This window comes from Chelonus insularis, unplaced genomic scaffold, assembly GCF_013357705.1.
Source record: "Chelonus insularis isolate UGA/USDA-ARS -01 unplaced genomic scaffold, ASM1335770v1 contig_30_pilon, whole genome shotgun sequence".
Classification (NCBI taxonomy): Eukaryota; Metazoa; Arthropoda; class Insecta; order Hymenoptera; family Braconidae; genus Chelonus; species Chelonus insularis.
Genome location: NW_023276482.1, coordinates 360,282 through 372,328, shown reverse-complemented (window position 1 = coordinate 372,328; position 12,047 = coordinate 360,282).

The window sequence follows — 12,047 nt, the reverse complement described above, 5'->3', positions numbered from 1 at the left end:
AAATTTATAATGTTGGTTCTCCTTTTGAAAGGGTTGCCATTGACATTCTTGGTCCTCTTACTAAAACCTCTTCTGGAAATAAATTTTTACTTGTTGTTACAGATTATTTTACTAGATGGCCTGAGGCGATTCCTCTGCCTAATCATCAGGCTTCTACTATTGGTGAGGCTTTAGTAACTCAAATATTTTGTAGATATGGTGTTCCTATTGAAATTCATTCTGATCAGGGTCGAGAATTTGAATCTGAAATCTTCAAGGAGGTCATGAGTCTTTTTGGTACTAAGAAGACAAGAACCACACCCCTTCATCCCCAATCAAATGGTTTAGTTGAAAGGTTGCATAGGACTATTCTTTAATATTTGTCCAAATTTATTAGTAAAAATCAAAAAGATTGGGATAAGTGGATTTCTTTATTTTTGTTGGCTTATCGTTCTTCAAAACATGAAACTACTGAGTATTCTCCAGCTTTATTGATGTTAGGGTCGTGAATTAAGGTTGCCTATTGATCTTCTTAGAGGAATTAATCCTTCAGATAATTCTTTTGAGGATAATTCTATAACTGATTTTGTTTTTAATCTTCGTGAGCAATTAAAGATTGTTCATAATAATGTACGGGATAAGTTGCAAATTAAATCTGAAAAACTTAAGTATATGTATGATTTGAAATCTAATATTCTTTCTTTTGATGTCGGTCAAAAGGTTTGGTTATTTTTCCCTAGAAGAGTTAAAGGAAAGTGTCCAAAACTTCAATGTGAGTGGGAAGGTCCTTATATTATCAAAAACAAACTTAATGATGTTGTATTTCGAATTCATAAAATTCCGAATGGTCGTTTGAAAGTTGTTCATGTGAATAGACTCGCTCCTTATGAAGATGATTAGTTATTTTGACTCTTTCTGGATTCCTAATTTCTGTTGAATTCAGGGTTTTTGTAACTTCTAGTCTGAGAATGTTGGCTCTCATTGATCATTTGATTGTTGATTTAAATTCACAATGTCTGTCCTGGAGCGTTCTCGTGGAGTTACTGTAGGATATACACGGTTGGAGTCATTGTACTGGAATCCTTTTCTTCATTTATTGGCCAAAGTGAAGCAAAGTGAGGTACTAGATGTCCATGGTATCCTAATATTTTTGTTCGGATAGTATGCGTAACTGTGAGCCCAATTTTTAATAATTTAGTTTGCACAGTGAGCAGAAGCTATTGAACTTATTTTTGAAAATTCCTTGCGCAAGGTGGAATTGAATTGATTGTTTTAATGATATTGAATCATTTATTTGAGAGTCGGATTTATTTTAAAAAAGGATGCGAAGTCGGAATTTATTTGGAGAATTGTCTCCATGAAATGTGACCATTCAACCTAATTATTAATTGAACATTGAATTTATGATTAAAAATGAAATTTTTAAAGAACTTTGATTCTGTGAGGAACTTTTATTTTGTTTAGTTCCATGACCTTCCAGTTCTTGGCATTTCCTACTCTTTGGGTTCTTTTGGTTCTTCCCAGTGGTTCCTCCTGATGAAAAAGAAGGATGGAAAGGGAATTGAAGATGGAAATTTTAATTTTTAATTTTTAATTTGACTAACGGACGATTAGTTTTTAAGAAATCTTTTATTGTATAGAATCACGTTTTTAGTTTAATCTAGATCATTTTGGTCTGTTTGGAGGTTTTTACCCGCCGCAGGATTTTTCCCTCCTAATTATTTGTTTTATTTATTTTTAAAGCAGACAGAGTTGGGAAGCGGCAATATTGGTATTAAGGCTGAATAATAACTTGATTCATCTTTATAATTTTGAATGATTATTAATTTGATTTTCATAATTTCGAATTAGAAATGTAATTTTAGATTTTACATGTTTATTTATTTCAGCCTAATCCAATATTTTTACCCAACTAATAGGAGTTGCCAGGTGGCAATTTTTAGAAGATCGGGAGAAGTGTAAAATATTTGTATGTCGCCATCTAATGACTATTAGACTAACGACAGTTTGTTAGTTAACAACGATTGCTTGACGATTAGATTGTTTATAGCAACGAGGGGAGAGTTTGTTTATCTCCAGTTTTTGTCTGAGACTTGAGTTGACCGCACGGATTCTTACTTTTAATTAATTGCTGTCAATCATTAATAAACATTTTAATTAATTTACTAATCTTCCGAAGTAGTTATTGAGTCTTATTTTACAATATAAACGTTTCGTTGAGCAAAACACCAGTTAATAATTCGTTCAGATAATAGGCGATTTTCTATAGGATCATTGAATGAAGATGTATCATCATCTAATACTTTCAGTAATTTTGTGATACAAGTTTCTTTATTAAGTGTCATTCGAATTCCTTTTGATTGTCGTACGGATTCGTTTTTGCTGTTCAATGTGTTAGTTATTTTAACATTTTTCATAATAATCGATAATGTTGAAGCAACCAGTTGTGATTTGTTTACATCACAAATATGAGAAATTATTGAACAGGAGGTGAACTTGAGTTTTTTTACTTATCATCCTTTGTCAATGGTTTATCAACGTCACTATCGTACTTGAAGCGTTTTACCTGTTTTGGAGATTCACTATTTTTATTTTGATCATGTTTATTATTCGTTATTGATGATGATTTATCATTATCATTCAATAATTTTACTGAATCATCAATAGCTAATTTTTGATCAACATCATCATCATACTTGAAGCGTTTTACCTGTTTTGGAGATACACCGTTTTTATTAAATGAATGAATCAATGAATCTTCACAAATTGTTCTTATAAAAAACTTATCTAGATCATCATCTGAACTCTTTTTTAAGTTCTCGAAATTCGTGTTATTACCACTATTACCAATAAGCACCTCAGTACGAATTTTTTTCAGAAAATCATGTAAATGATTATTCGAATTCCTATCTAAGTTATCAACAGTGGACGATTGTTTGTCTTCATTTATAATTTCTCAACAATATGATTACAATAAAGGATTTTTTCAAGAATGTTAACACACGAAATAATCATAAACACTTCATGGTTTCTTATGAAATTGTTTTTTACTCTATAAAATATGTTATTACATCTAATTCATTTATGTTTTTACATTTTTTAATCATCAATACGGTAAGAATTAAAATAATCGAATATCTTGGAATTTCTTCAATCAAAGTATGTGTGCTGTTTTTTTTCTTCTTATTAATTATTAGCAGAATTATCCTACTTTAACGTTTTTAATGGAATAATAAATTTGCTTCTGGAAATAAACAGTTTCACAGAAGGGCTGGAGCTTAGTCGAACGTGTGCATGCTGTGTTCGAGACTAGTCATCTGCGTTTTAATTTTTTTTATTTTATGCATTTTAATTGTATTAGCCAATTATTAATTTTTCTGAGTTTTTTGCTCCTTCCGTCTAAAATATTCAACCTTATTACCTGTAACTGGTTATAGTAATAATAATATTATAAATTAATAGTAGTATCTATAAAAGAAGAAAAAATCATAAATGAAATTTCATAACATCTAAAAATATTGGAATCATACAATATTCATAAGACTTGATTCTAGGATTCTTAAATAGTTGATGAACATATCGATATCAAAAAAATAGTGATGCAGAGGTGTAAAATATTTCTTTCAACCTGATTTATTAATTATGAATACTGCCGAGAAACAATAGTAACAATTATTCCCAACCAATGACATTTCGCGCAAATACTCGTTTCACTAATTAATCTAATTAACTAAACACTAATTAACTAATAATCTTCACAAGAAATCGTCATCAAAAAAGTTTTGCATCTTGATTGCAATTTATTTATAGGAAATTTTCAGTGAGAAACAACTCCATAATCTTATTAGCGGATTAACATTCCTCAAAGTCCCAAGGTATGAAAATCTGTAGGCGTCTAAAACATCCAATACCTAAACCCGCATAGTAATTGCAGTTCAACGCCACATGTAATGACAATTTTACTCAAGGTAGTTTGCAGGGTCAAACGATTGATTTCTATCTTTAATAGTTTAAAAAAAACGCGTTTGAAAAATTATTGTTTGATACTGAAAAACAGGCTACTCTATTGCAATAATTCTAACGGATGCGGATTTAGACAGTAACACTGCTGTGACAACTTCCTCAGGACTTAAAAATAAAGCGGCGGAATAAATGATTTATGTATAGGTTGCGAAACTTAATTAAAGAACGTAGACAAAGATTTATAATATAACTAAATATCTAGCCCGGAATCCCTAGCTAGAAAGTGCAAAATTAACATACAATCATTAACATTGTATAATTTAGCTATTTTTCTTAAACAATAAAAGGCAAAAAAACGTACTTCTGTTTTGGGATATAATCGAGGTATGCTTACATTTTTGAATCGAGTTATTAGATGATAAGAAAAATACATTTAGCATTTTTGCATCACTATGTAATTGATATTAATATGTTTATGTATTACCTGAGAGTCTCATAATTAAGTCTTATCAATATTGTACGATTCAATTATTTTCAATGAACTCGAGAAAGAATAGTCCAGTCAAATGAGGGAAATGGGATAATTTTTGTTTGCAGAATTTAATTTTGATAGAAAAAGTACTGAACACTTTTTTTTATATTGATAATAGATAAAAAGTTATTCGCGACTGAAGCTTCACTATTTACAAAGGCTCCAGTCGCGTCTAAAAACATACATGTTCTTGACATTCCGAACGTGCGAAAATGATCATGTATGTACAGTTTTAGATTGATTAATAGAATTATGTGGGAGATATTAATTTTTTCTCTCTTAGACAATTAATTTTTTGCCCTTTACTTTTTTTTTAAATTCAAATGGATGACTTCCGGTCATGACGAACGTGCAAAAATTAGCATACATGATCTCAGAGGTGTATAGGACATCTATGTACATATTTCGATGTTTTGATGATTGTGTAAAAGATAAAACTTTTTTCTCTCTCACATAATTATTTTTTTGCGTTAAAAAATCGGAAAAAATTACCTCAGAAAGTATAGATAGATCGACAGGAAATTTAATTCTCTATCGATCTATATGTATGATTATTTAAACTGAAATTGATAAATTTTCTCGAACATTTTAAGCGCGTAGTACTTAGAAAAATTTTCGCGCTGATGGATTTCGAGCTCGAAAAGACTTTTGGAGTAACCAGCATGAGGCCAAACCATCCCCTCTTCACTCACCGTATAGTGTATCTGTCACACTCACTGTTGGAGTGAGCATTTCGCACTTACGCTTCACAATACTCGGCGCGTGCGCAGAAATTTTGTGTAAGTTCGAGTAAAGCAGAGAGATATCTATTGCTCTCTGTCGCACCCAACGGCACCAGAAGAGGAAAATCGCGCTCGAGGACCCAAATATTAAAACCTGTATAACTTTTAACAGGTGAAAAATAGAGTAGAATGTTGCATAGATGAATTGTTTAATTTTTAATTCTGCAGATTGAGCCAAAAATCGGACAGATCGGTGCATTTTAAGCAAATAGAGTTTGAATGCAACGATGCACGTAAGTATATGCTCTTGCGTACTTTTTTGTATAAAATTCGAATTTTTACAAAAAAAGTATCTACATTCTATCTGAAAAAACGAATGATTCTTTCCACGTAAGGAGTGAAAAGTCGAAAAACACAATTTGCCAAATTTCAATTGTTAATAAATAATAGTCAAAACCATTTTTAAACCATGATGTTCGACACAGATCCTCATCTGGTCAATCTCAACGAGAAACCGTTTCTAAAAAATTTCTTCAACACTTTGAAAATTACGGCATAGGGAATTTCCACTGCTCTTGGTCTAAAGAATCATTCATGTTTTTGATGAGTATTTAATGAACATGTAGGAAAATGGATAGTGAAATAAATCTAAAAAAAAGTAAATCGTTAAAAATAACTTATTTATACGGTATTTTGATACATCAAAAATCATTAAATACAATTTTTATTCTGTTCTCTCCATTATTAGGATTCCTGTAATCGTCTTCTTGCATATGCTGCATTCAGGAGTATTGTCGTTTCCATTCGTTACCTGCATAACTCAACTTACCTTCCTGTAGAAGATACTACGCGTCTATGGTCAGATTCACCCTATACTTTGACATAGCTGTAATATTTATCTTTTGTGCAAAGTGCAAGGTACTGTTAAATATTTGTGAAAATTTTTTAAAAAGTGTTGGTGAATTTGTTCTTTGAATAATTTTTCTGAATTAAAATTTTATTTTGCCGTTCAAAAACGATTTAATACCTTTTGAAGTCGAAAAAATTGCAATGGCGATTATTTTCATGTACAATTGTTCAGATATAAATAATCCAGATGAACTCCTGGAACAATTGTATCATGAATCTTATAGAACGGCTAAAGGTGCATGGTTCCAAAAATGCAGACATATTTTAAAAATGACCGACAAGACAGTCCATACACATTTCCAAAAATGTTATGGCATATTTTGCCACAACCGCGAAAAAGTTAAAAATGCAATTATCTTGCATGTGACGAACATTGCGATTGAACAAAAGTAACCTCAAAAAAAGATTATTTTTAACATCTAGAGGATATCCGGCAGATTTTCCCGATCTCCAGAAATCATGAAATAATAAAAACATTCAAAAAATTGAATTCCAATCGCTGGGGATCACACATTATCAGTCAATGAAAATTATTGACTAATGATTTAATCAACAGTTTCGCTGCCATTTTCGTTGAAAAAGTAAAAGGAAACGGAGCGGATGTTACACTTTTAGATAGTATAATAACGTCACAATTAATTCACTAACAGAACGATTCTCCTATGGCGCCAGGAGTTACAAAACAAAAATTCTTTAATTTCCCCTCTTCATGAACCTGGAATTAATCATTGGACATTAATGATCATTAATATCAAATCTACGTTCATGATTAATTTAGATTCATGTCATGGAACGCCCAAAAATAATGCTGTTTCGAGACTAATGAAAATGATCAGTATATTGGTGGATGAATCATCCGAAAACAATGCACCTGAATGGCAAATTTTTGCGCCGAAAGACATACCAAAACAAGTGGATGAATTTAATTGTGGCGTTTTTGTATGTATATAGACTTACATAATATGTAATTCGGTGGAGTTATATTTCAACCAGCAAATTTAGAGTATGCTCAAATGGGAATAGCGAGACTACTAAATAGTGTTGAAGAAACTGTAACCACCAGAAAAGACAAGATAAATATATTATCGAAGGAAGATGTAGAAAAGTAAAGGGTACAAAAACGAGGATACCTCCCAAAAAATGCCAACCATAATAAGCCGCAATCTACCGAATTATGAAAATACGACGAAATACTGTGTGTATTTGTTACGGAAATAATAGTTATTAATGAAGTATACGTCTTTTAAAATGATTGTTTTCGTTATAGAATAATACAGTAGAGTAAGTTAAATGCTAGAGGAGTAAAAAGAAAATTGTACAAAAGTAATACTAATAAAAAAAAGATAAACAGCATTTGTCTCTTTTAATTCATTGAAATTCTATTGCATTTTCTTTAGTCTAATTTCTTAACGATAAATATTGAGCATTGTTTAACTTAATCCCAGAAAAGTTATACTGCTCGTCGTCTTTCAATCGTTGATTAAAAAAAAATAGTTGGTACGATATAAATAAAAAGAAATTATATTTGCTATAATTTATTGATAAACATATCCGTATTAAAAAAACAGTGATGCATATTTGTTAAGTATTTTTTTTAACCTAATTGATAATTCGAAAATAGAAACATATTTCAATTATTCCTTGAAGGTGTCAAACGGTTGTCTTACTTTCTATGGTTTATTAAGAGTAATTGAATCATACAATGTTAATAAGACTCGATTATGTGACTGTTAAGTGATTGATAAACATAATAATATCAATACCACAGTGATGCAGAAATGTTAAATATTTTCCTTTACATGATATCTTAAATTCAAGATTCGACCATATTTTCGCGATTCCTTAAAGAAGTCGTACTGTTTCCCCTTTTTCTGTGGTTTATTAAAAATATTTGAATCATACAATTTAACACAAAATTCTGCTCTATCTTTTACCTGTTAAAAGTTATACAGGTTTCACTCGCACTTACACAAAATTTTTGCGCACGCGCCGAGTATCGTAAAGCGTAAGTGCGAAATGCTCACTCCAACCGTAAGTGTGACAAAGACACTATACGGTAACTGAAGACGGGATGTTTTAGACTCATGCTGGTTACTTCAAAAGTCTTTCCGAGCTCGAAATTCAGCGCGAGAATTTTTCTAAGTTCGACGCGCTTCAAATGTCAGAGAAAATTATTCAATTTAGGTCCCATAATCTTATACATAGATCAATAAAGACTTAAATTTCTTGTCGATCTAGCTATGCTTTTTGAGGTACTTTTTTTCGATTTTTCAGCACAAAAAAATAATTATGTGGGGAAGGAAAAATTTATATCTTCCGCATAATTATCTCGAAACATTTAAATATGTACATACATGTTCTATACACCTCTGAGAACATGTATGCCAATTTTCGCACGTTCGTAATGGCCGGAAGTCATTCATTTGAATAATTTAAACATTAAGAACAAATAGAAACATTAATTATCTAGGAGGGAAAAAATTGATACCCCTTGCAGAATTACCTCGACCGATCTCAATAAATGTTTCTTCCTTTTTTTTTTCAATCAAATTCACATGAGTCAAAAACATGTATAAAAAAAAATTAAAAATCCTTACGAATTTAGATTTAAACAGTAACACTCCTGTAACAGGTATCTTCCTCAGGACTTAAAAATGAAACAGCGGAAGGAATGATTTATGTATACGTTGCGAAACTTAATTGACGAAGGTAAACGAAGATTTGTAATATAACTAAATATCGAGCCCGAAATCCTCAGCTTAACAACTAAAAAATGCATACTACCTTGAGTAAAATTGTCATTACATCTGGCGTTAAACTGCGATTACTATGCGGGTTCAGGTATCGGAAGTTTCAGACGCCCACAGATTTTCATACTTTGGGACTTTGAGGAATGCTAATGCGCTAATAAGATTATGAAGTTGTCTACAGTAAAAATTTCCTATAAATAAATTGTAAACAAGTTGCGAAACTGTCTTGATGACGATTTCTTGTGAAGATTAGTGGAACAAGTATTTGAGCGAAATGTCATTGGTTGGGAATAATTGTTACTGAGACAAAATTCCTCAAGTGGGCCACTAATAAATCAGTACTCTGAGTATTTATAAATATTATATATGTCTTGTTAGGATTTAAAAAAATAAAAAGTACGTATTTTTTTATTTTTTAAAATTTTAATTTTTTTAAAAGTTATTAATAATCAATTTTTTTTGCAATTTTTCACGTAAAAATTTTTTTCTTCCGATTGGTTCGATGAATCTTTATAATTTTTGGTCAGTACTTTGAGAAATAATAGTCCTTCCTAAATATATTTAAAAATTTTTTTTTTCATGTAATGTTGTTCAATAAATTGATGACAGTTGTAAACAATTGACAATTATTAATGCTTCTCAATTAATTACAACAATAAAGAAAATATATTTAGATTCCTCGCTCGATTTCGAAAAAATGGGAAAAAAAAAGTTAGAAACTTGCATTAGGTGAAAGACTACGTTCATTTGTTTATTTCGTTATTCAACGCGCTGTGAAACAACTCTGACGCGGTGCGACTTGAATGCTATTCGTGAAGTAAAGTATATAAAAAAGGGATTACAGGTAGACAGGATCTTAGTATTGTAATAATTATTTCATTGTTTTATTATATATTATTTATAAATTGTTTATAACATCGGTTTAAATTAGGTTTACATTGAAATTAATCTTTAGTTACTCTTACGTATTAATGTAGTTTTCGTTATGCTTTCAGTGACAGATTTTCTGGATTCTGAAAATTTTCTACATAATAGTTTATTTCCATTTATTGGGATAAAACAATGATACTGACGAGTGCATTTTAATGTTTTAATCTTCTCATATCGAGGCTTTAGAAATTCTTCATTTAATTTATGATCTTCTTCTGAACAGAAGTCAAAATTAATATTTTTGAAAAATTTTGTTGCCCACTCATACATAAGTTTTGGCAGAGTTATGTTTTTGTCACCTGTACACTGTAAACTCGATCGATATGCATGTCTTTTTACCGTCCCTCCGATTCCATCGCAAGCCCCTTTACCGTGCGAAGTGGCAAAAAAATTCCATTCAGCTGTTATACCAAAATCTTTTTCATGATTTATTAAATTAATAAAATTAAATTTATTTTTTTTTATACTGGGACCCAGCACCGTCAGAAAAATAATAAATTTTTTTTATACCTTCCAAATCAATATTTTCTTTTAAATGATTTATCAGTTTAGAGTTAAATAAATATACTGAATTAGCATCGTGTTGAAGATGTTCAGAAATTATTACATAATTTTCATGATTTATGACATTGTCTTTTTTGAAATAAATTACATAGGGGTGCAAAGTCACTTGAACATTAGCCCAGTGTTGTGATTGAACCGCATTCTGAACTTGACAAGTATAATTTTCAGCAAAATCTAAAGTTACGATCATTTCCCCGTCCTCCATTGAATTTTTCATTTTTCGAAAATAAGCTGCTTGTGATGTTGCCAAAAAATCATGCTTCGCCAAATCAGGAAAATCATTTTTCAAAAGTACTAAAAATTCTTCTTTAGATTGTAATTTAGATAAGAGCTCGCATCTATCTGTGCTCGTCCACTGATTAAAAGTTATTTCTGAAAATTTTAGAGTCCTGTAATAAAATCTGCAACTTATCAACAACTATACTCGTACCAGGACATTTCTTACAATCATTGAAATAGCAGTCTGATGTTGGACTTTCACAGAGAATATCTTTTAATGCATCTCGATACGTATAATTGAAACTTTCACCTTTTTGAATAAATTGTTTTTTCATCCCTTCGAATTTTAACCTCATATTTTGGTGAATCTTACAAACGCAAACGTTGTGCGTCCCTTTTTGACCGGATAATATACATTCTTGCGGTCTTTGTTTACGAAATGTTGATAGTGACATTTTAATTTCTGGATTTTGTTCTTCAAATTGTTCATGTAAAGTGCCTAGATTATTTAAAAGTAGTCTTTTTTGTTTCTGTATTCTCTGATTATTTTCTACAACTGATATGTAATCTTTTGCACCCGGCATCACTCTACTAACTTCATCAGACAAATAAAAATCTTTAATTTTTTTAACAGTTGAGTCATTCAAACACCGACCACGTTTTGGTTGAGGACAAGTTCCATATCCTGAACTTGCATGTAATTTCTTAGCTCTTGATGCCATTCGGCGAGACACATTTAGTTCTTTTTTCATTTGACGAATGCTCCAACATAAAGGTGCTGTGGTTAAAAGACTAATTTGACCAGAACGAGTAGTTTCATTTGCAATTGCACTCCTTAAATCTTTAGTCCAATTTTCATCCATAGGAACGTATCTGTTGGATTTCTGTTTAAGGTCAATATGTTGTCGTAGCTTTTTAACGGGTGATAATTCAAAATCCTGTAATAATCAATATATAGTTCGAATCCTTAAAATGATTCATAATAATTCGATTAAAATTATAACTAGTAATATTTTAAAAAATAAAATAATTGATTGGTTTCAGTCAATAATTTTTTTTTTTAAGTAAATATTTCTTTTGAAACCAAAAATTTTTTTTCGTTACATTATTCGAAAAGCTACATGAAAATATACCTACCTTGTTATTCATATAAGAATCTTCATAAAAATCGACTTCATTATCACTGTCACTATGTGTTTGAAAAATCGAAGAGATTCTTTTCCTTACACTATTGTTAGAGACTTGCGGTTGTAGAGTAATGTTAGACTGTCTGTTTACTTGACTTTTACAAGACTGACAAATATAAAATCCTACTAAATTTTCAAATTTTGAATTCCATTTATGTGTTACTAGAACAACGTTTTTGTAAACACAGTTATGCCCTTTTTTTTTTTAAGGATTACAACAAGAATTTGCTCTTGGCATTTTAAACTGATCTATCGACTATTTTTTCAATATATGATATGTTTATATATTTTA